Raw genomic sequence first — 26,679 nt, forward strand, 5'->3', positions numbered from 1 at the left:
ATGATAGATGATGTTTCAATCAAAAATATTAACTAACTTTAAAACCAATTTTGAGATATGTTGTAACAATCTAAAATGCATTCAAATGCGAGGTGTCAGATAATGCATGGTAATCACCACATATTGAGTTTCTCCTTTGTTTAATGAAGCATTAAATAAGATTCTCTTTAAATTACAGAAGTTGCCAAGCAAGTTGGAAATTACGGAAGATACAATGGAAGTCCAATTACAGAAATTGCTAAGCAAGAAGGAAACTAAAGCTGTATATTATTTCTAAGGTAGATCTCTGGTATATTTAAAAAATATTGAGTGGATTAGTTCTTTGGATACTAGTGATTTGATACATTTCCTTTAATCTATTGCCCGTTAAATCCACCCAACTGGTGCGGAAGTTGCTGAGCAAGGAGGAAATTTAATCTATTTAAGCGTGCCGCTAATGCTGATTGGTGTTTTTGTAGATTTTGGATGTTTGGTGTTAGGAGAGTGTAGATATAATAATTTAATTATTAAATTACTATATTGATTATTATGTTTTTATTTTATTTACTAAATGAAAATTATTATTATGTTGATAGGCATTTTATTGTGGTGTTTTTGATTGTAATATTGTAAAGATTGTCGTCCTTTAACAACTGTTGTTGCCCATGTCATTTTGTATTTGACAACATCATCTAAATTAAGATGACTCTTCGTTTTCGCTTTCCCCCAGATGATCCTTTGTTCTCATTGTATTGAACGGGCCTAATGGTTAAGAGCATGTGTTTCCTCCTAAGAGGTCTCAGGTTCAAAACCAGAGGGGGGTAGAGTATGTATGCCTTCGTAGACTTAGAAGTCAAATCGTTAAGAGCAAAAATCTTTGTCATTACTTTCACCCTCTACCCCGACTTTCTTGCATTAGAAAAGCCACTTCATTTGTTCTCATTATTGCCTTGCAATACATCAAATGTAGGATTATACGTTACCTTGTAAAGTAAGATGCCAAGTATCAGTCTTAGAACGTTGCATATCAAAATAAACATTTCCAATTGCTAAACAAATTATCATCTTTAGTTGCCTAAATACCAACTAAACTACTTACTATTGATAAGAACCATAATCAACACAGTTGAGTTGGTATGCAACAATGACTGATTATGTGACAGGAGTAAATTGATGGTAGAAAAAACAGCCCATAACATTCTACTTTCATGAATCGAAGTAATTTAGAAACAAGTTGCCTTACAATTGAACCTGCAAACTAGTATTCTCTAGCGCCACTTGAATTTCATGCTATGCATCTACCATACTCAGTTTCCAAAAGGCAATGATTTATTATGTAAAAGAAGAAAGTTGATGGTAGAAAAACCAGCAAATAACATTTTACTTTCATGAATCGAAATAATTTAGGAACAAGTTGTGTTACAATCAAACCTCTAAACCAACAACTTGAAGCACCACTTGAATTGGTTTTTGTTTATTTAGCATACTCAAGTGTTATGATGCGACCATAGCTAGCACACGAGGATCATCTAGGTTGAACTATGACCCCCAGTTTCCATTGATTTCAGAAATCACTAAGGAATTAGAAGGGGAAATAGTCCAAAACCTTCAAAGATCCTGGTTTCCAAAGATTCCATGTGAAAATGTGGCATCAAAAGCATATATTTCATTCATTGTCAGTTCCTATGCTACCATGTTACTAACTGTTCTCTATGAGAAATTGGTTGCCATCTGTGGAAAATGGTGGCAGAAAGCAATGGGGGAACCATGGCTTTAAGGTCTCCAGAAAGCCACTCTCATCTAGAAAGGAATGTGGGTGAAAAATAGTGATCCACTGGTATAGTTTGACGCATATGATATAGGTGAGACATGTTAGAAAATTAATCCCAACCACCGCCTTAAACACACTAACAAACACCATGCATGCTTGTCCAGTCAACTACTGCAGGGTTATGATTTTGTTTGTAGGCAGAAGGACTAAAGTACGAGAAGGACTAAAGTCTAAGTAGAAGTACATCTCTGACCATTCTGCAACACAAGAAAGAGTTTAAGGCACTTAATAAATTTTGGTAAATAGGTATGGGAAAACATGTACTCCGTGACTGTTACCCACACTGCACAACACATACAAGTTAAGAAAACCATTTATTATGTAAAATTTCCCATGATGTGTTTTAATGTTTTGTTCTGTCATGAATTAATGAGTCAAAATGTATGTTCTGCATAAATATGCATGTAAAAGTCATTTGCAATGATGAGCAAGAGAGAGGTGAAAAGTATGAGAGGTGAAGAGAAAATCGTGGAGCAAATTTTTGTGGGCCTGAAAATAACAGTTACTGTGTTTTACTATGTGTTACTCTGCAACCCTGGTAAAGCATAAATTGCAGTAAGATCTTTCTTGGGAGCAACAACCTCCAATTTATCATGTTAATGTATTTTCCTATGTTATGAAATATAATCAAGAGTACGCTATGTTGTGATGTGGTCTTAAGCTTTCACAAGTAGGTTTACAGCAACCATTTTGCTTTTACTTTGTTTTGCTACCGTGAGTTTTGTGTTTTAATTAAGTCTCTGTGTAGTTGCGATTTCCTTGCGGCAACTGCAATTTTGACTTGCTACAACCGATTTCTGACCCAGACTCCTCTCCTCTGCCCCTGTGAAATTTCATAACATGGTATCAAAGCGGGTTAAACTTTGTTAGTGTAAAAACTAGTGTTTTTACTAGTAGTTCAAAAAAAAAAAAAATTGAGTAAAATTTATTTTTTTCTTCGAAGCATATTTACCAGCAGGTAGAAAATTATTTTTACACTCAGAAATGGAAACATCAAGGACAAGCTTGACTAATCCTTAGATACATCAATCTAATGGTAAAAAATATGACTATTGGGATATTACAATGAAGGCCATGTTTTCTTTTCAATACATTTGGGATTTGGTGGAGAATGGTTTTCAAGAATGAGCAGATGCAATAGCATACAATTCCTTGTCTCAAGCACAAAGGGATTTGTTAAGGGAAAATAGGAAGAGGGATGCAAAAGCCCTATTCTACATTTTTCAAGTAGTTCATGATAGCATTTTCCCAAGGATTGCAACAGCAACGAAGTCCAAGCAAGCATGAGACACCCTCTAGACAACTTACCAAGGCATGACAAAAGTAAAGACAACAAAACTACAAATGTTGAGAAGACAATTTGAGACAGTTTGTATGAACGGGTCTAAGAATGTAGACCCATTTTTTACACATGTAATTGGGTTGGTTACTCAAATCAAGTCTCATGGTGAGACACTTGAGGAAGGGAGAATAATTGAGAAAGTTTTGAGAAGTCTTCCAGCAAGGTTTGATGCCATTGTTGTGGCCATAGAAGAGACAAAGGATCTCTCACAATTCTCAGTTGATGAGCTTCATGCATCACTGGTTTCTCATGAACATAGATTGAATAGAGAAAAAAGCTCCTCTTTGGAGCATGCCTTCAAGACACAAGTTTCATTTGGTACAGGTAGAGGGAGAGGAATATCATATGCTAGACCAATAGGAAGAATCCCACACATAGGTGGAAGAAGTAGCCCTTCAAACTCAAGTGGAAGGGGCAGAAATCAAAATCCAAGTCAAGGTCTAAGCCAAAATCAAGGACAAGGTTAGAGGTATGATAAATCTCAAGTCCAATTTCATTACTGTAAGAAGTATGGTCATTATGAAAATGAATGTAGAAAGAAGCAATATGAAATTACTAACAAACCAAGTGTAAATTTCACGAAAGAAAATGAGAACCATGATAACATGTTTTTATCTTGTAATGTAGCACAAGAAAGAGAAAGTGATATATTGCATCTAGATTCAGGGTGTAGCAACTACATGTCAAGGAACATAGAAATGTTTTCCAAACTAGATGGAAGTTTGAATTTTGAAGTGACATTAGGGAGCGATAGAAAAGTCTTTGTCATGGGAAAATGAAGAGTTAATATCCTAACAAAGAAGGGGGAGAAGAAGTATATCCCAGATGTTTACTTTGTCCCTAGTTTGAGGCATAACCTCATAAGCATTGGACAACTCATGCAAAAGGGCTACAATGTCTTTTTCAAAAATGATGAGTGCACAATTCGAATAGACCTCCATGTAGATAGTTGATTACAAAGGTTTAGATGACAAACAATAGAATGAAAAATAGTAGAAGGTTCAAATTTGGAGAAGAATGTGCATAAGTACAACTATCAATGAACTCACAAGATGATGATAGAAAAGTAGAAACTGTTACACAAGTGAACTATCAAGCAAAGGTCAAAGATGAAAATTGGTTATGGAATTTGATATTTGGACATCTCAACTTTGGAGGTTTCAATTTGCTACATAGGAAAGGCATGGTGAAGGGGTTGCCACTTACAGAAAAACTAGACAACCTATGTGAAGGATGCATCTTGGGCAAGCAACATAGAGAGAAATTTCGAGGAGGAAAGTCAGTAAGGGAAAAAGCACCTTTGGATATTTTCCATTTAGAGTTATGTGGACCAATGTAGACACCATCAATTGGTGGAAGCCACTATTTATTGACATTCATAGATGATCACATAAGGAATACATCGATTTATCTCCTAAAACATAAAAGTGAAGTATTTGACCACTTTCACCAATAGAAGGCTCTTGTTGAAAAAAAATGTGGACACTACATCAAAGTCCTATGGACTGATAGAGGTTGCGAATACATCTCAAATAATTTCCTTCGTTTTTGTAGGGAGCATGGAATTCACAAGCAATTTACAACAAGGTATACACCTCAGCAAAATGGTGTTGTGGAAAGGAATAATATGACCTTCATGGAAATGGAAAGGAGTATGTTGAAGACAAATAATTTGCCAAATGATTATTGGTCGAAAGTTATCGCTTGTTCAACATATATCATTAATAGGTGTCCAACCAAAAGTTTCAGGGATGTGTTTCTTAAGAGGCATTGAATGCAAGAAATCATAGTGTCACTCACATGAGTGTCTTTGAATGTGTGGCATATGCACATGTCCCCGATGAGTTGAGGATGAAGTTCGACAGCAAGGGGGAGAAATGCATATTTTTTGGATATAGTGATGAATCCAAGGCATACAAACTATATAATCCATCAACTATATAATCCATCAACCAAGAAGGTCATAATCAACAGAGATGTGCAGTTCATAGAAGGGGAAGCATGGGATGTAAGTTTAGAGAAGACAATCAATACAAAAGCATGTATACCACATGAGGACAAAGAATAATTGACAGCAGCAGGCAATTCCTCAATAGTAACTCCTACTCCTATCTAAGCACAACAAAGTAGGCAACAGGTAACACCATCAAAGAATAATAGGAAAATGTCACGCAATCAAGCAAGTTCTTCTGCAAGCACCCCGAAAAGTGCAACACCAAGTGATATGTTTCAACAAGGCGTAAAAAAGTACCTAACTAGAAACTCTCATAAGAAAAGAAAAGGAGAAAAACCTATAGGAAAGAAACTCCTTTCCAAAAGATAGAAATATGTTAGGGCTCATATAACCATGGAGCTAAAATTATAGATCCCACAATGATCCATTGAAGCAAAAAAACTATGAATATGAGATCCATGAAACCTTAATTGGGTTGGTTGATCTATAAAGTAGAAAATGTTGCAAAGGAAGAAGAGTGAAAAACATTGTCAACTTCTGCAAAAATCTTCGAAGAAAATAAGCAGTAGTAAAGAACAAGGACAAAGGATTCCAATAGAAGAAACACCATGAACAAACAAATGAACAAGGAGGTTATAACTATGGAAAAATGATCTCAAACATGGAAAATCAACAGCTATGAATTTATTTGAACACCATCACCAACACAAAGAAGAAAATTCTAGCAATGTAGTGAATACAACAATACATATATATGACATCATCAAACTTCCCACCTAAAATTCGATAGAAGGACTATAAGAAGTAAACAATGTTCATCATCATCAAAATTTCCCCACTGAAACATAATTGAGGGAGCACTAAAAATCAACAACAAATAATAGGAATGATAGAGGAATGTACAAGAAATGAGACGAAAGTTTTAAAGTCCTTAAACTTGTGTTCAAATGATTCCATGACCATCCATTAATCCAACCACAATTGATCGAAATTGTTCGATGGTTTGTCATGTATCTTCTATAATGACATGAATGTAGCTTCTTCTTTTACTTTTATGATTTATATATATATTCCCCTTATATCTATAGAAAAGCATATTGGGACTGAGTTGTTGGTAGCGACATTCGAGAACTTAGCTCAGTGATCATGGCAGGAGACTTTAATATTATTTTGGAGATAAATGAGGTATGGGGTACCCAATGCAGGCCTAATTCATTGGGTAAATATTTTAAGGATATTTTCAATAAGAAATATTTTAAGTATATCTTGCCATATCCTATCAACCCTACCTAGAAGAATGGTCGATGGGGCTCAAAGGGTATTTTGAAAATATTGGATAGATTCCTTCTCAAGGAGGATATAACTAGTTGCATGAAACAGTTATTCCTATGGATCCTCTCTACATGCATTTATGATCATTTCCCTATATTCATGGAATCGATGGGGATACATAACCACTTTGGTTGAAGGAGAAGGGTTTTATTTCTCTAGTTTGTGACACCTAGAGTGAGACAAGAGTGAACCCTGGGGTCTCGAATATGGCTTCAGCATGTAACAAGATGAAAATTCTCAAAGACAAGGTTCAGAAATGGGCAAGGGAAAAGAAGAATGAGGTGGTGAGGGAATTGCTTTGGATTGATGATTAGATGAAGCTGCTTGAATACCCTCGAGATCTAGTATACTTTTTTTTATTTTGAATTAGAGAAATTAATTAACCAAATTCTGACGAGGAAAGTAGAGGAATGATAACAAAAACGTAGGTTGATGTGGGTGGAAGAAGGTTACAAAAGCAACCATTTTTTCATAGACAGACATCTTCTAGGAGAAATCAAAATTCAATTTAGAGTATTAGGGATGCATCATGGTGTCTTCTACAATCACAAGGGGAAATACAAAGGAAAGCTCTTCGTCACTTTAATAACCATTATAGTGAAAGACATGTTCTTCCCTTTAGTAATCAAATGGAGTTCTGCAACCTATTCCCTAACATGGTTGATGAGTAGGTCAAAGATAAAATGGAGAGACAAGTCACAAAGGACGAGGTTCTGACGGTCTTGAAAGAAATGACAAGAGGTAAGTGTTTAGGACTAAATGGTTAGTCTATGGAACTATATATTCACTTCTAGGACATAATGCTCATTGATCATATAGATTTGGTACAGTAGTCCCAAATACTATGTAGGGTAACAAGAGCAATGGATGCAACTTTCATTACAGGAATACTAAGGTAATGAATCCCTCTTCCTTCTTGGACTTTCGTCCAATTTCATTGTGCAATATGATCTATAAGATGATATCCAAGACCACTACAAATCAAATCAAGCCATCGTTGTCAAAGTTCGTCTCTGCTGAACAATTTGGCTTTCTTAAAAATTGGTATATTCATGATGCAGTTTCCAATGCAAAAGAATTTATAAACTCCAAAAATAGACATTGAATTGAAGCTTTCCTAATGAGGATAAATATTATAAAAGCCTATAATTATGTTAACTAGGAATTCTTGAGAATGATGCTAATTAAGATAATTATTGGTGCACTTATGGTGGTTTGGATCCTAATTTGCATATCATCTATTAATTTTGTTGTCATCACCAATGATCTCCCAACAAATATTTTCAAGGCATCTCGAGGTATTAGATGGGGATGTGTCCTATCTCTTCTCCTATTTTTGTTGGTGATTGACAGGTTAAGAAAAAGGATTCCAAATGCTTGTGAAAGGGGTATCATTACAAGATCCAGGTTGACAAATTAAATTTCCCTTGCAAACTTCATGTTCGTCGATAATGTGATTGTGATTGGGAAGGTAGTAATTAGAGAATGGATCTATTTGAGATTATAAGATCTTTATAGAGGTTTCAGGTCTATTAATGAACAAGATTAACTGGGTTTGATATGAATAGACCCTGAGGGGGAAACAATTAAGAAGATTTCATCTGTATTCGATGTCCAATCCATCTCTTTGCATGGAGGGTTTAAGTACCTTAGTTTCTTCTTGAAGCAGAATGATTATGAAAACAAAGACTCAGGCTGATTATCTCATAAATTTGAGAAGAGGCTACACTTATCGTCTCATAAGTGGTTATCACTAGGAGGCAAACTCATTATGATCAAATATGTTTTACAAAGTATCTCCATATATTGGATGCATAAATTCAAACTATCGAAGGGTATTGTAAATAGTATCAACTCTATCATTATGCAATTTCTATGGGTTGGTAATGGTTCCAATACGAAAATACACCTTGTCTAAAGGGAGGTGCTTGTTAGTGAGGTAGATGAATGTGGATGGGTTTTCAAAGATGCACAATGTTTTAATTTGGCCTTATTTCTCAAAATGTTTTGGAGGGGAGTGTGTGATGATGGATTATGACATCAAATCATTAAAGTTAAATATCTTAAAACTAATGAATTATACAATTGAATAAGAGAGTGTGCTTCCCATCCTAAGGTGGTTTCCCAATCTTGGACAAGCTTCTTGCAAGCAAAAGGCTGGTTCCTTTGGAACCTAAGATGGAAGATCGATTCAAGGTCTCTTCTAGAAATCATATTGGACGCATTCAGTGGAATGACAGGTAATCATACACTATCTTTATCCCTGATTTCATTTTTACATGAATTGGGTATCTATGTTCTTAAGGATATGTCTAGTACACTCGAGATAGTGTCACATTCAACCTCTTAGAAAGAAGACAGGGATTTGGGTCTAATGGGAGACTTTGTTGAAGAATGGAAAGAATATATATTATAGTTGAAGTTTGCAGGGATAATGTTGACTCCAAACGAGGATAGACTAACCTGGTGTGGTGGATTTCAAGAAGGTCACATTAAGGTAAATCAAGCACACTCCATCAATAAAGATGGTTCATATACAAATATTTTCTACAGTTGGTTCAATAGGTAATGGAGTGGAATATGCCACAAAAACTTAAATGTTTCATATGGCTAGCGATTCACAACAGATTTTTGATGTGGGATGACCTTATCAAGAGGGGCTTCCAGGTCCTAGGTAAGTGTGGTTTATGTTTAGTTCAAGTAGTTGTTAACCATCTTTTCCTATAGTGTCCCTTTTTTGTTTCAGTGTGGTTTTGGGTGCTCAACATTCAGAACATAAGAGTAAGTTGGGATAGGGAAAACAATGGAACATGTCTAAGGCATTGGTTTGCTGAGTACAAGTCTCACAGGCATTTGTCATTATTTTTCCTATGCATATTAGGGAGGGAAAGGAACAATTGCATTTTTTAGCAAGCACAATCAATTGTGAGAAGGAATTGCATTAAGATTTCGACATATTTTAAGGAATATGGTTTCCATGAGGACAAGAAACCATAATCCAATTGGTTCCCAAAGAACCCATTAGAGAAATGTTGAGGTCTAAAATGGGCCTCAAAACAAAAATGTAGAACCAAAATAAACCTTATAAGAACCCAAAAGATTCAAGATGGTGATGTAAACAATGATTGATGAATCACCGTTTTTGGAGTTAAAATGTAAAAATATTAAAAAACAAAAAAACTAATTTTTAAACTTGTATTTTAAACTTATCTCCCTGTGATTTTACTCTAATTTCGAGCATGAGCACTCATTGGATGTAAAATTTCATTCCTCATCCAAGGATTACCCATCTTGTATACTTTTAATGGACCTTGCTACACAAAAAATGAGAAATACATGAAAAACATGATTGCAATCACATTTTTTCATGTATTTTTCATTTTTCTTGTAACAGGTTCCATCAAAAGTATGAAACATGAGTACTCCTTCGATGATGAATTAAATTATGCATCGAACATGTGCTCTTGCTTGAAATTTGAGTAAAACCGCAGGGAAATGATTTTAAAATACGAGTTTAAAAAGTAGTTTTTTCATTTTTCCCTCTAAAATTTGATAATGTAATCAAATATTATTTTATTAATTCTATTATATTTTTATAATATTCTTTAGGATGTCCAGTTTAGACCTTAAAATTTCTCTAATGTTGTGGACCTACTATCTAGTTGTTTTTTTATGGGGCCACATCTTTCGACACTTGCAGCAGTGGGATGGTCATCTATTCGGGGCTCAGAGACTTTCACTGTTTGGTCTGGTTTAGTAGTAAATGATCCAACACTTGGGAATAAATTCTTGTATTGTGAGGAATCTTATATTGTTCCAAATGGCTTGGAATTTAGGATATTGTCATACTCAAAGACTCCAAGGTAGTTGTCTAATGGGCAAGTGAGAGATATAAATTGGAGACTCCCAAGCTTTCTAACTAGAATACGAGGATTAAGGTGTTGATTAATGAATTCAAAAGGGTTTCTATTTGATGGGGAATGAGACTCTGGTGATTAATTAGAATCTCTTTCCCTTAAGTAATCGATTCTAAGGCATGTGGGTTATGGGCCCACAAGCCTTACCGGAAGCGTTCCTTAGGCTATTGCTTTTATGTACTTTTCATCTCTTGCTAATTCCTCTGCTTCAAATGGAAAATAATAGCAAGACTAGTGCTAATGAGGCTCTCAAAGGTCAGGAAGTATGCCTACTTTGCTCTCATCCTCCTGCTGATATGCATCTAGATTTTGGTACCCTGCTCCAGCTCGTTCTTCACCAAAATCAACTAATCCTGAACATGTATGAACCATGCAAGATCCCCAAGCACAAGTTCGGAAAATGATTGATGAGATAGGCCTCCTTCGCAGTCAATTAGATGAAATACAATCTAATGGGGATTTCTTTCCCCGCCTCGGCCTCGGCCTTGACACTTGGATTGTTCGAATCTTGAAACGGCTCGACGACTTTCTCTTCGGCATTCAGTGTTTCAATGCTCAGCGAAAGCTTCGACTCTTCTTTCTCGACAATCTTGGGCTCTGCCTTCGGTGGCCTGAACTCACGGACTTGGCTGAGGTCTTTACGGATTTTCCGAGAGCTTCCAAATATGAGTTCTCTCATCTCGGGTGAAATCCGCTCCTTATTTCAGGTGGAACAACACTGGCTCTCCAAGAACCACAGTCCACAGCCTCTCTGATAACATTGGAAGATTAAAAGGGAAACAAAGCAGAGAATATATGCACACATTGATTTGTAACAGAAATTAATCTTTCTACCTGCACCTCAATACTACAATACCCACTCACTGATTCGCAATGGAAATTGACCTCGGCCATATATATAAATAAAATCCATACATTATAACAAAATGAGGCTCGCCATGTCTACTCGGCCTGATCCTCTGATTTATTGGCCTCTCCTCCATCCTCTGCACCCTCATCTTACCGATCACTCAAAAAACAAAAACAACAATATCTAATCTCTCCCCTTTCCGCCCAAATCAAAAGAAGTTACACATATGTAATATCTAACTACTTATTTCCACAAATGAATGGATTAGTTAAACAACCTAGACTAGTTTGCTTGATCTCCACGTAGGGAGGATCATTTGCCTTTGATTTCCAATTCTGTTTAGAATTAGGTAATAAATTAACCACTTACATTTATTTAAATTTAACAAATTTAACAACCAATCCTCCTCCAAACTTGTATTAGCTGCAACATGTGACCACTCACTCCATCACATTGCTGGCTAGGCCTACATGCTGCTGCATCAAACTCCTAAAGTTTAAATTAATCATGATCTCCTGATCATGGGCTTCTGATTTGTGTCCTCCTGGATCCCATACTTGGTTTGGTAATCTGTCCTTGGTTACTGCTGTTGTTGTTTGTCCTTCAAGTCTCCCTCCTTTGAGCTGTAATGCCCCATTTGCTATAGCATGATGATTCCTTTCCATCTTGATCAACTTTAAAATTTCAGTAGCAACCTCTGGTGTTTCTGATACAATGCAAAGAGACCGAACCAGGGCATAGAGGGTAGGATGCCTTGGAAACTTCTTGTTCTCCATTGCCTTTAGGTAAATCGCACGTGATTCATTCGGCTGCATACCTCTACAAAACAGCTGGATAATCTTACCAATAGTGGAGGCACAAGGAAAATGGCCATTCCTTTCCATTTCTTCAAAAACACTCCATGCTTCATCATAAATAGAACTCATGCAAAGTGCCCAAATTGTTAAGTAATAGGACTTACTTCTAGGCTCACATTTGAAAATATCAAACTGTTTGAAAACCTCGAGGGCCTCTTTGGCTCCCCCAAAACGAGCCAGATATTGAATAAAAGTATTCAACATAGAATTATCAATAACTCCTTCATGGTTTTTTGCGGTCTCTTCAATCAAACTTCTCAACAAATCTAGCTTAATCCTACCCTTATTATTCACAACTGAAAGAAGGGAAGTCAATTCCTGGGGACTTGGCATATAACTAGGCTGCTTGAATGCCCACTGAAGGAAACTAATTATTTGCTTCATTTTAATAGCTGGGGTATTAATGACCTCGCCTACAAACTTCTAATTTAAATTTAACTCTAGAGTTTCGAGTCCTGCTACGAGCTCTTCGGCTTCCAAGTTCTTTCTAAGCAATCTCAATCAGTTGGGCAAGTCTATCAAAATGACTTGGGCACCGAGAAGGGCTGGAACACAACCAAACAATCCACAACCTGAGCCAAGTTCCAAACACTTTTTGGCTTGAAGATTCAACGCATTACATTCAAGAGCGTTCTCTTCCCTCTGCATCACATGATTATGTGAGTTTCCTTCCTTCAACATTCAAACTATTTCTTGCTTATGCTTAGGTTCAACTCTAGAAAACACGCAACTACACCCTCTTAAAATTTCTCGACGTTTGGCAACAGGAAGAGCCATAAACTCTCTTCCTATGAAGCTTCTATCCTGAAGATTAACTTCTGGCTCAAAAATCCCAATATCATAACATATGGCTTCTACTGTACAATTCTTGTCATCGCTTGTAATAACCAACACACAAACTCTAGCTTCTCTGCAATCACTAATTTCTCTATGGACCTCTGCACTTGGAGGGTCCCTTATTCCTACAAAACCAGCAAAGATCAAATCACTTTCAATTGACGAGTAATTATCAGGATCAAGCAAAAGATTGTGGGAAGGATGTTCCTCTCCATCATATGTAGAGAATTCACTAAGTTCTTCTTTATATACAAAATCTAAACAGCGTAGAGCTCCTGAAGTCATCCCTTTGAGTTTTTGTAGTGTGCACTATCGAAAGTCCACATCTAATTGAACAACTGTTCCATCTGATCGCTGAATCTTGGAGCTTCTCTCTAGAAAACTCTCAACTGCACCCTTCACCAACAATGTGATATTTCCTACATTTGACTTAACAATAACCCCCATTGACTTGCGCATTTGATCAAACTCTAAAGTAGTAACTCTGTGTTATCTTTCACTCCACCACTCACAACAACCTAATCGTATTTCTGCCAAAATTGAATGATCATCATCATTTCGAGCCTTTACATGCTCCACCAAACTTGGTAATTTCATATTTTCTACTAGGACCTTCAAAACTGCTTCAGTGGGAATGCCAATAAAGTAGTGTTGATGACTAGTATATGCAATTCTTGCATCATTGCACAAAGCAACAATTTTTGCAATTGATTGAAGATTTGCATCCATTTATCCTTCAAATACATTCTCCATGTCGCCCTTCAAGTTTTCCAGGCCTTCAAACATGTAAGCAAGTGCTAATGCAGCCATGAAACGTGCCCTATTTGATCCAGAGGCTGGACAAATATGCACAAGTGCTGGAACTCCTCCCTCTTCAACTATTTACCAAGCATTCCCAGCATTGAATGCCAAATTCCAACTATAGTCTCATGCACATCTTCTACGTCAGAACGAGCCAATGCAATTAGTGGTGCAACACCTCCTCCTTGTCCAATAGCAATACTATTTGCTTCATATACAGATAATCCCCACAAGGCTCTTGTACCCATTTCTTGAATCCCTTGTGATGCATTACCACATTTTTTTGCAAGGGTGACCAAGGCCTCGACACTGCCAAATTCTGCAATTGCCTCTCTATTTCTATCATCAAAAGACAAATTCTAGAGTGCTCCATATGCCTCCTGTCTGACTCCTTCATGATGAGAGCCAGTGAGATGCACTAATGCTTCAAGTGCATCTACTTCTTGTCCCACAACAACATTATTGCCATTGTTGTCCCCATGAGCTACCAAGTTAGCTAAAGCATGAGCAGCCTGTTCTTGGACTCCCTCATGTTTGTTGAAGTGAGCAAGCATCACCACAGCGTGAACCCCTCCAGCCATTGCAATCTCCATGCTTCATTTGTCATTCGTAGCTAAATTGGCAAATCCACTAGCAGTGCGTTCTAGAACCCCTTCCATGGCAACTGCTTTTGAAACATCTGCATTGACTGATAAATTTGCTATGGCCTTTGCTGCTTCTGACTATACAACCTCTTGATGCGACTTTGTGAGATCCAACAGAAGCTCAATCCCGCCACCTTGCATTATAGCTTCTACCCTAGTAGGATCAACGGTTGTTGTCTCATCATCAATCACCACAAACATTGCAAGTACAATGGCCGCTCCTTCTTGGACATCCTCCTAAGTTGTCCTATTTTCTACACTATAAATTTCCAAATTAATTGGTTTACCTTCTTGTAGTACCAATATGGCATTGTTATTAGACTTTTGGTCTATATCAACCTCATCTAACTGTTTCACCCCAAATAGAATTTCATCGATGAACTCCTTCTGCTGCAATAGATCAACACCTTCTTCCTCTAAAAGCGATTCTCCATCATACTTCACCTCAAGAGCTTCATTCCGATTTGTGATAGCTTCAGCAGACTGTCCAACATCCTCTGCATATCCTGTAAACATACACAAACTAACAGAATTAAAATCATAGGGCTTCATTGCCTCATGTGCTTCCCTTATCAACATGTCTTCGAATTATTCTAAAGTATGCCAATAGTCCATGAGATCTTCAGCTGATCTCTCATTATACTCTTCACCCAACATTTCACCTTGTTCTGGTCTACAAATGAAAACTTCCATTTCTACTTTGGCTTCTCTTTTCTTGTTCTTCACTTGCATATTTCTCTTTTCTCATAGCCTCTACCACTTTACTCTCTTCCTCATGGTCCAATGATACTTTTGGTCTTCTTCACTTCTCTGCAGCATCTCTACCAATATTCCAATCTAGAAATCTATCTCAACTTTCTCTCTGGCAAACTCTTCTTGACTCATCCTCATTCCATCCTCTTTGGCATCTTTCCTTCTGTTGTGGCTTCTTCCTAAACCTCTGTTATGACTATCTGTAGTCATATTCTCCTCCTCTCTTTCCTTGACCTCCTCTCCTCTACAACAAGCCTTTGCAACAACAAGTCCTCCTTATTGCAATCCTACCTCACTAAGCTCTCCTCACTCAGTCTTTTGGTAAGCATGGTCCTCTATCTAGAACCTTCTCTTGAGTAACACCTTTGCTCCTTCTAGGCTTCTGCAATCTCTCACTCTCTCTTGAAAACACTTCAGCTGTCCTCTTTGTCCAATCTCTTGTTGGATTCTTCAGGTTCACTACCACTTCAGGGTACTTTGCTTGCTCTGCTTTTGAAAACACATCTGGTTCTTCTCTCACACTTCTCTTGGTCTATATTGTTGTAGTCTCTTCTTTCTTCGCGTGCAAAAACTCCTTTCCACAGGAAATCTTTTCCCACTCTGATACCACTTGATGGAGAATGAGACTCTGGGGGTTAATCAAAATCCCTTTCCCTTAAGTAATCGATTCTGAGGCATGTGGGTTATGTGCCCACAAGCCTTACTAGAAGCATTCTTTAAGATTTTTCTTTTATGTACTTTTCATATCTTGTTAATTCCTCTGCTTCAAATGGAAAATAATAGTGAGACTAGCCCTAATGAGTCTCTCAAAGGTCGGGAAGTATGCCTAGTTTGCTCTCATCTTCCTACTGATATGCATCCAGATTATGGCACCTTTCTCCAGCTCGTTCTTCACCAAAATCAACTAATCCTGAACATGTATGAAGCATTCAAGATCCCCAAGCACAAGTTCGCCAAATGACTGATGAGATAGGCATCCTTTGTAGTCGATTGGATGAAATACAATTTGATGGGGATTTCTTCCCCCCTCTTAGCCTCGACCTCGTCATTGGTCTCGTTCATATCTTGAAACGGCTCGATGACTTTCTCTTCAGCGTTTGGTGTTTCAACTCTCAGCGACGGCTTCGACTCTTCTTTCTCAACAACCTCGGGCACTGCCTTCGGTGGCTAGAGCTCACGGACTTCGCCAGGGTCTTTGCAGATTTGCCGGGAGCTTCCAGGTATGAGTTTTCTCATCTCGGGTGAAATCCACTCCTTAATTCAAGGGGAACAACATTGGCTCCCCGACAACCACAATCCACAACCTCTCTGATAACATTGGAATATTAAAAGGGAAACAAAGTAGAAAATATATGCGCGCATTGATTTGTAACATAAATTAATCTTTCTACCTGCACCTCAATACTACAATACCCACTCACTGATTCACAACAGAAATTAACTTTGGCCATATATATAAATCAAATCCATACATAATTACAAAATGAGGCTCACTATGTCTACTCGGCCTGCTCCTATGATTTAATGTCCTCTCCTCCATCCTCTACACCCTCGGCTTACCGATCACTCAAAAAACAAAAACAACAATATCTAATCTCTCCCCTTTCCGCCCAAATCAAAATAAGATACACATATGTCATATCTAACTACTTCTTTCCACAAATGAAGGGATTAGTTAAACAACCTAGACTACTTGGCTTGATCTCCACGCAGTGAGGATCATTTTCCTTTGACTTCCAATTCTGTTCAGAATTAGGTAACAAATTAACCACTTACATTTATTTAAATTTAACTAATTTAACAACCATTCGTCCTCCAAACTTGTATTAGCCGCAACATGTGACCAGTCACTCCATCACATTGCCGCCTAGGCCTACATGTTCCTGCATCACTATTTCCCATATCTACAAAGAACAAAATAGTGAGGCAAACTTATTGTCAAAAGAAGGATGCAATGCAAAGTCGAGGAAGATTAGCTTCGAGGCTTTTGAAAATGGGTGTCTTCAATAGACTCGATATAGCATGATATGAAGAGAAGTCACAGGACACGAATCTCATGTGATATAAATTGCTATTTCTGGTATAGAATCGTGACAAATATATATTGTATTTTGCTTTTTTGACATCTACTTAGAGGTAGTTACCATTATGTGTAAAGGGAAAATAGATGTTGTCGTAAAAGAGATAGACACAAGATAGTATAGAAAGATAAATATTGTTAGGTAGTAAGTTACCATTACATGTAAAGAGAAAAATAAAAGTTATTTTGATAGAGATAGACACAAAATAGTATAAATAGATATTTTCGACTTAGTCACCAGAGAATCCACAGTAAGAACCATTTTCTACCAACGTTTCAAATCCCAAACGGGATCCATCATCAGGACAACTTGAATGCTTGATAGAAGAAGAGCTTATTTGAGGGTTTAAATAGTAATGAGAGAAAAAGAGATGAATGTCGGCTCTCAATTTTTGAAAAATAATTTTTGATGAGAAGTCGGTTGTCTCTGATTAATTTAATTAATTAATTAATTATTATTATTATTATATATTATTATTATTATTATTATATTATTACTTACTTTTAATATGATAGTTATTATTAATATTAATTCTATTAATAATAATTATTATTAATATACTAATTAATAATAATAATAATTAGTATTATAATAATTAGATATTGTCAAAAATCTAGGTAAGGAACAAGAGGTTTATGTAATTGTTTTGACACAGCAGGTAGTAAGCCGAGAAAATCATAAGTACATGAACTTTTTTTGACAATAAAAAATAGCATTTTTTCTTTTGGAAAGGAACACAATTATGACAGTTGTGAATATATATATATATATATATATATATATATATATATATATATATATATATATATATATATATATCATAGTAACACAGATACCGCTCCCAGGCATTGGAGAGCACATACCACACGCTCCCGTGCTCCTTGGCACTTGTGAGCTTATTGGAAACTTTCCAAAATTGTTGGGAGCTTTAAAGGGTACTTTGGAGCTTTTCCGGAGCTTCACTACAACAGATTTTGACGTTTCGGGTACCTATTTTGAGAAGAGAAGGTACCATTTGTTTATTTTCTAAGTGATACATGACAGGTCAGGGGAAGGGACTGCATGGGATCTATAAAGACTGAGACATGGAGATGTAGCAAAGGTTTCAACAACATATATACAGTTGCCCATCATTCCTTGACAAGTTTTGTTGCAAATCTGGAAGTTCAACAATTGCAAATAACTCTACTTTCCTGAAGTCTATATTGAAGCTTTAATGATAAGATTCAATAAACTACAGTGATGGTCAGAAAGAGAAAGAGTAGCATGATCAGTTTCATTTTATAAATTTCAAAACTTGAATTTTGAGTTGAATATAATATAGTGTTGCATGAAATCACATAATAATCAAGTAATAATAGCTTCTTCTTTTTTCAGGTTGGGAGTTCCCCATGTTTCTTTGCTGTAAGGAATTTCATTGGCAAATTGTTGATGGATTAATATTTTGATTTTTTTGGTATTGTTTCAAAATTTAAATCTTTTACATATTTCATTGCAAGATGGAATCTGCAAGATGGAATTTAATTGACAATTTTTGGATGGAAATAAATAAATTATTTTATTTTTATTTTTAATATATATTATATTTAAAATATTATATTGTTGTCGCTCCCAACTTGAAATTTCATTTAAACCTGGGCAAAGCTTCTAATCGTGTCAGATTCCCCATACCTAAAATACCAATGTACTAGAAACTTATATAATATATATATATATATATATATATATATATATATATATATATATATATATATATATATATATATATATATATATATATATATAACATTTTATCATACTATGCTACAAACACCTGTGCAACACCTGTGCAACAAACAGATTCTGTAATTAATACGTATCCTATTGCTTAGATTAAAAGTCTGACAAATAAATCTGAAGCCATCCCGAACTGGCAACTAAAAATATTCTCAAATATACAATATTCTCAAATATACTATGGTGTTGCGAAATCTAATAATAGTATTCAGAATCGCAAAGGTCCAGTGCGTTGTGTCACTGGCAGGCCATAATATTTCTAGTAAGCCATCGTTAAGCTTATTAGATATTCTAAAAATGGTTAAAAGCTTTTGCATAAACGAACAGAAAGCGTTCGCCCACCTTATTCCCCCGCAGAAGACATGACCGACTCACGGTCTTCTGCTACCATCATATTCTATTATGGACAGATACGACATACACAATCGGTATTTACCATGAAAAATCTCTCTGTTGTGACGAAATCACTAAATCGTCACTGAAGATATAAGCGATCCGATCAACAACCCACGATTTACTAAATTGGTTATCAGGTATTCCCTCTGGCATAAGAAAAGATCTGCAGAGAGGGCACGTCGTCTGACGATGATCAAGCCACTTATCAAGACAATTCATATGATTTGCCGGGAACTTCCAGGTATGAGTTTTCTCATCTCGGGTGAAATCCACTCCTTAATTCAGGGGGAACAACATTGGCTCCCCAACAACCACAGTCCACAACCTCTCTGATAACATTGGAATATTAAAAGGGAAACAAAGTAGAAAATATATGCGCGCATTGATTTGTAACAGAAATTAATCTTTCTACCTGCACCTCAATACTACAATACCCACTCACTGATTCGCAACGGAAATTAACTTTGGCCATATATATAAATCAAATCCATACATAATTACAAAATGAGGCTCATTGTGTCTACTCGGCCTGCTCCTATGATTTAATGGCCTCTCCTCCATCCTCTACACCCTCGGCTTACCGATCACTCAAAAAACAAAAACAACAATATCTAATCTCTCCCCTTTCCGCCCAAATCAAAATAAGATACACATATGTCATATCTAACTACTTCTTTCCACAAATGAAGGGATTAGTTAAACAACCTAGACTACTTGGCTTGATCTCCACGCAGTGAGGATCATTTTCCTTTGACTTCCAATTCTGTTCAGAATTAGGTAACAAATTAACCACTTACATTTATTTAAATTTAACTAATTTAACAACCATTCATCCTCCAAACTTGTATTAGCCGCAACATGTGACGAGTCACTCCATCACATTGCCGCCTAGGCCTACATGTTCCTGCATCACTATTTCCCATATCTACAAAGAACAAAATAGTGAGGCAAACTTATTGTCAAAAGAAGGATGCAATGCAAAGTCGAGGAAGATTAGCTTCGAGGCTTTTGAAAATGGGTGTCTTCAATAGACTCGATATAGCATGATATGAAGAGAAGTCACAGGACACGAATCTCATGTGATATAAATTGCTATTTCTGGTATAGAATCGTGACAAATATATATTGTATTTTGCTTTTTTGACATCTACTTAGAGGTAGTTACCATTATGTGCAAAGGGAAAATAGATGTTGTCTTAAAAGAGATAGACACAAGATAGTATAGAAAGATAAATATTGTTAGGTAGTAAGTTACCATTACATGTAAAGAGAAAAATAAAAGTTATTTTGCTAGAGATAGACACAAAATAGTATAAATAGATATTTTCGACTTAGTCACCAGAGAATCCACAGTAAGAACCATTTTCTGCCAACGTTTCAAATCCCAACCGGGATCCATCATCAGGACAACTTGAATGCTTGATAGAAGAAGAGCTTATTTGAGGGTTTAAATAGTAATGAGAGAAAAAGAGATGAATGTCGGCTCTCAATTTTTGAAAAATAATTTTTGATGAGAAGTCGGCTGTCTCTGATTAATTTAATTAATTAATTTATTATTATATTATATTATTATTATTATTATTATTATTTAATATTAATATTAATTAGTTACTTTTAATATGATAGTTATTATTAATATTAATTCTATTAATAATTATTATTATAAATATACTAATTAATAATAATAATAATTAGTATTATAATAATTAGATATTGTCAAAAATCTAGGTAAGGAACAAGAGGTTTATGTAATTGTTTTGACACAGCAGGTAGTAAGCCAAGAAAATCATAAGTACATGAACTTTTTTTGACAATAAAAAATAGCATTTTTTCTTTTGGAAAGGAACACAATTATGACAGTTGTGAATATATATATATATATATATATATATATATATATATATCATAGTAACAAAGATACCGCTCTCAGGCATTGGAGAGCACGTACCACACGCTCCCGTGCTCCTTGGCACTTGTGAGCTTATTGGAAACTTTCCAAAATTGTTGGGAGCTTTAAAGGGTACTTTGGAGCTTTTCCGGAGCTTCACTACAATAGATTTTGATGTTTTGGGTACCTATTTTGAGCAGAGAAGTACCATTTGTTTATTTTCTAAGTGATACATGACAGGTCAGGGGACTGGACTGCATGGGATCTATAAAGACTGAGACATGGAGATGTAGCAAAGGTTTCAACAACATATATACAGTTGCCCATCATTCCTTGACAAGTTCTGTTGCAAATCTGGAAGTTCAACAATTGCAAATATCTCTACTTTCTCAAAGTCTATATTGAAGCTTTAATGATAAGATTCAATAAACTACAATGATGGTCAGAAAGAGAAAGAGTAGCATGATCAGTTTCATTTTATTAATTTAAAACTTGAATTTTGAGTTGAATATAATATAGTGTTGCATGAAATTACATAATAATCAAGTAATAATAGCTTCTTCTTTTTTCAGGTTGGGAGTTCCCCATGTTTTTTTGCTGTAAGGAATTTCATTGGCAAATTGTTGATGGATTAATATTTTGATTTTTTTGGTATTGTTTCAAAATTTAAATCTTTTACATATTTCATTGCAAGATGGAATCTGCAAGATGGAATTTAATTAACAATTTTTCGATGGAAATAAATAAATTATTTTATTTTTATTTTTAATATATATTAAATTTTAAAATATTATATTGTTGCCGCTCCCAACTTGAAGTTTCATTTAAAGTTGGGTAAAACTTCTAATCGTGTCAGATTCCCCATACCTAAAATACCCATGTACTAGAAACTTATATAATATCTATCTATATATATATATATATATATAACATTTTATCATACTATGCTACAAACACCTGTGCAACCAACAGATTCTGTAATTAATACGTATCCTATTGCTTAGATTAAAAGTCTGACAAATAAATCTGAAGCCATCCCGAACTGGCAACTAAAAATATTCTCAAATATACAATATTCTCAAATATACTATGGTGTTGCGAAATCTAATAATAGTATTCAGAATCGCAAAGGTCCAGTGCGTTGTGTCACTGGCAGGCCATAATATTTCTAGTAAGCCATCGTTAAGCTTATTAGATATTCTAAAAATGGTTAAAAGCTTTTGCATAAACGAACAGAAAGCGTTCGCCCACCTTATTCCCCCGCAGAAGACATGACCGACTCACGGTCTTCTGCTACCATCATATTCTATTATGGACAGATACGACATACACAATCGGTATTTACCATGAAAAATCTCTCTGTTGTGACGAAATCACTAAATCGTCACTGAAGATATAAGCGATCCGATCAACAACCCACGATTTACTAAATTGGTTATCAGGTGTTCCCTCTAGCATAAGAAAAGATCTACAGAGAGGGCACGTCGTCTGACGATGATCAAGCCACTTATCTGTTGAAATCTAATTTCAACAGGGCAGACGTACAACGCCCAAAACCGCCAGAACGAAACCATAAACCATTTTATGCATATCGGACCGCCTTCCTGCAGAAAGTGGTTTCCTTACACAAGAGCCCGATACAATATAGTGCAGATGCGTGGCTCTCCCCATACGTAAGCAAGTCTGACTTTTCGGGTGCTATCATTCAGCCGGAAGAGGCCTCCCGATATTCTCCTCCGCCGTCCGATCTGCTCCATCACTCTCCGTCGTTGATTGTTTGAAACCTGCATACGAGCCTATATTAAAAACATTGCGTGGAGTAAAAGCTTTTGGGTTGACCGCCGTCAAGTAATTAAAATTATTTACTCCGGTTGGCAAAGCATTTAAGTTTTTTTTTATATACGGCCTATATTATAATCGTTTTTTTTTGTTAACATAGATAAGGTGTATGTAATACATTTTTTTTGTAGTTATTTGTGTTGACCATTTGAGAAATGTAGTGGCAGCGAAAACCAAGGGTGTTGCACAGCTCGTGCGAACAAAAAAAAGTCTCTCGTTATTGAAATGCACAGCAGTGCATAAGAAACTGTTGCTCATTGTAATGTAAGTTGTAGTGTGAGAGTGAAAATGTATGCACAGTAGTGCGAGTGAAGAGAACAGGGGAGCGCATATGTTGGATGAGTTTTTTTTGTGTGAAGAAAATTGTGTGTTTTGCACAACAGTGCATTATGTAATGAAACAAGCATGAATCCCATGTGTCGGGTGAGCAACACATAATTTTTCTTGCAGCGTATGTAATTTTTCTTTTACAGCAGTATGTGTAAAAATACTTTTTACACCAGTAAATGTGAAAGGGTTTTACAGCAGTAAACCCAGCACAGTAAATTCTCAGGTGGAGACAGTTTTGTTAAATGTATTTTTGGGTAAATCCCTCTCAGCAAAGAGGATGAAGTTTGTATCAGACATTTTATTTTAATGAATAGAAATCTTTTATGGTGGTGAAATACTCTGTTCCCAGTCATTTTTTTTAAAGCTTCCCTGCACAAAAGGATCCTGTGGAGAGAAACAGAGCATTGCCTCTGTGTGTTTAGTTTTTGTTTGTTTTTGGGATTTTCTCAGAAAAATCCCCAACAGTGGTATCAGAGCAGTCTTAAGCTCTTTGAAGGTGTTCAAGAAGCTGAAGGGAGGAATCTTTTGTTGCAGCAGTAAATTTTCTCCAGCAGAGTGAAGTTTCAGGCAAAAGATTCAGGTATTCCTCAAAGTTTTTTTTTGAGTTATTGTTGAAGAAACAGTCAGTGCTTTAAACACACAGTTAAGAATTTAAAGCATAGTTGAGGATGCAAGGAATGGCTAGTACCAGCACTAGCATGGGTATGCTTAATACCCAGCTCCCACAGTTCAATGGGAAAAACTATGACTATTGGGCAATAACTATGAGAGCCATGTTTGCCTCTCAAGATTTATGGGAAATAGTTGAAGATGGTTTTGAAGAACCAGCAGATGAAAATGAGTTTAATAGATTAACTCCAGTAGAGAAGGATCTGCTGAAGAGCAATAGGAAGAAGGATTCAAAAGACCGTGTGTTGTTGTATCTAGCAGTAGACCAGAGTGTGTTTCCAAGGTTAGCAGAAGCTAAGACAGCAAATGAAGCATGGAAAACCCTCAAGACAGCCTATCAAGGCATGGAGAGAGTGAAGACAGCAAAACTACAATTGCTGAGAAAAGATTTTGAGAATTTGAGCATGAAGGAGTCAGATAATATTGACTCATTCTTCACACATGTGATTGGTTTGGTCACACAGATGAGGACTCATGGAGAAACCATTGAAGAAAGGAGGATTGTGGAGAAAATATTGAGGGCCTTACCCTCAAAGTTTGATGCGATTGTCACCACCATAGAGGAGACAAAGGATCTCTCAAACTTTTCAGTTGATGAGCTTCATGCATCACTAATAACACATGAGCAGAGGTTGAGTAGAAATGAAAACTCATCTCTAGAGCAAGCCTTTAAGACCCAGATGTCCTTTGGAAGAGGAAGAGTTCAAGGCAGAGGAAACAAGAGAGGAAGAGGTAGAAGTCAAAACAGAGGTGGAAGGAACAGCCCAGCAAATGCTCAAGGAAGAGGTAGCAATCCAAATCAGAACCAAGGCCAAGGTAGCAGCCAACAAAGAGAACAACATCATGCTCAAGGACAAAGGTATGAAAAATCCAATGTCCAATGCTATTATTGTAAAAATTATGGGCATTATGCCAGTGAATGTAGGAAGAAGCAGCATGATATGAACAATAGATCAAATGCAAATGTCACTAGAGAAAACAGCAGTCAAGATAATGTGTTGTTAGCTTGTAACATGGATGAAACAAACAGTGAAGACATATGGTTTTTAGACTCAGGTTGTAGCAACCATATGACAAGAAACATAGCCCTCTTTTCTGCTCTAGATCAGAATATGAAATCAGATGTCACACTAGGAACTGATAGTAAAATTTCTTTTATGGGAAAAGGAGAGGTAAAAATATTTACAAAGCAAGGAGAAAGGAAAACCATAGCAGATGTCTACTATGTCCCCGGAATGAGATGTAACCTCTTGAGTATTGGACAGCTTGTCCATAAGGGGTACAATGTTTTCTTTAAAAATGATGTATGCACCATCATGGATATAGCACCCAGCAAAAGATGCGTTGCTGAAGTAAAGATGACAAGGAACAGGATGTTCCCTCTCAGGATTAGGGCAGATTTGAAAAACAAAAATGAAATTGCAGCAGTTACCCAAGAGGCTTTCCAAAGTGTGCCAAAGGATGAAAATTGGTTGTGGCATTTGAGATTTGGACATCTCAATTTTGGAGGTCTAAATTTGTTAAGCAGAAAAGGAATGGTAAGAGGATTACCATTGATAGAGAAACTGGACAGCCTTTGTGAAGGTTGCATTTTGGGAAAACAACATAGAGAAAGTTTTCCATCAGGTAAAAGCATAAGGGCAAAGGCACCCTTAGAGATCATCCACTCAGATTTATGTGGACCGATGCAAGCTCCATCATTACCAGGCAGCCAATATTTCCTAACATTCATTGATGACTTTGCAAGAAAAACTTGGGTATATTTCCTTAAAAACAAAAGTGAAGTGTTTGAGAAATTCCGAAATTTCAAGGCACTTGTGGAAAACCAAAGCGGGCTGCATATTAAAGTTTTGAGAACTGATAGAGGAGGTGAGTATATCTCCAAGGAATTCCTAAGATTTTGCAGAGAAAATGGAATTCATAAACAGTTTACAGCTAGGTACACCCCACAGCAAAATGGAGTTGCTGAAAGGAAGAATAGGACCATCATGGATATGGCGAGGAGCATGTTGAAGGCAAAGCATTTGCCAAATGATTATTGGGCTGAAGCTGTAAATTGTGTAGTGTATATTTTGAACAGGTGTCCTACAAAAGTAGTGATGAACAAAGTGCCGGAAGAAGCATGGAGTGGAAGAAAGCAAGGAGTCACCCACATGAGAGTTTTTGGATGTGTGGCCTATGCACACATACCAGATCAGCTAAGGAGGAAGTTGGACAGCAAAGGGGAGAAATGTCTTTTCATTGGATACAGTGAGGAATCCAAAGCTTACAGGTTGTATATCCCATCTACCAAGAAGTTTTTTGTCAGCAGAGATGTTCAATTCATTGAGGAAGAAGCTTGGGATGGAAGCATAGAGAAAACAGTGAATGTTAAAAACTGTTTGTCTCATGATGAAGATGATGAGGAGGTGGCTGAAATGCATCCCCAAACAGCAGTACCAACACAAGGACAGCAAGGGACACCATTGAGGATAAATGAAAGTGCTTCTCCAAGCACATCACAAGGAGGAAATTCAAATGCATCTTCAAGCACTTGCACACCAAATGAAAGAGGTAAGAAGTTCAGAAATTTAAGTGACATTTATGATGAAGGAATGAATTCC

At 36.4% G+C, this 26,679-nt stretch overlaps 1 pseudogene; it reads right to left on the reverse strand.

The window, feature by feature from the left end:
• Positions 1–13,628: 13,628 nt before the first annotated feature.
• Positions 13,629–26,679, reverse strand: part of LOC149218597 (protein ARABIDILLO 2-like) — a 33,325-nt pseudogene continuing 20,274 nt past the window's right edge.

This window comes from Pinus tabuliformis, chromosome Q, assembly GCF_031772625.1.
Source record: "Pinus tabuliformis cultivar Carrire ecotype Pingquan chromosome Q, CPIR1, whole genome shotgun sequence".
Taxonomy (NCBI): Eukaryota; Viridiplantae; Streptophyta; class Pinopsida; order Pinales; family Pinaceae; genus Pinus; species Pinus tabuliformis.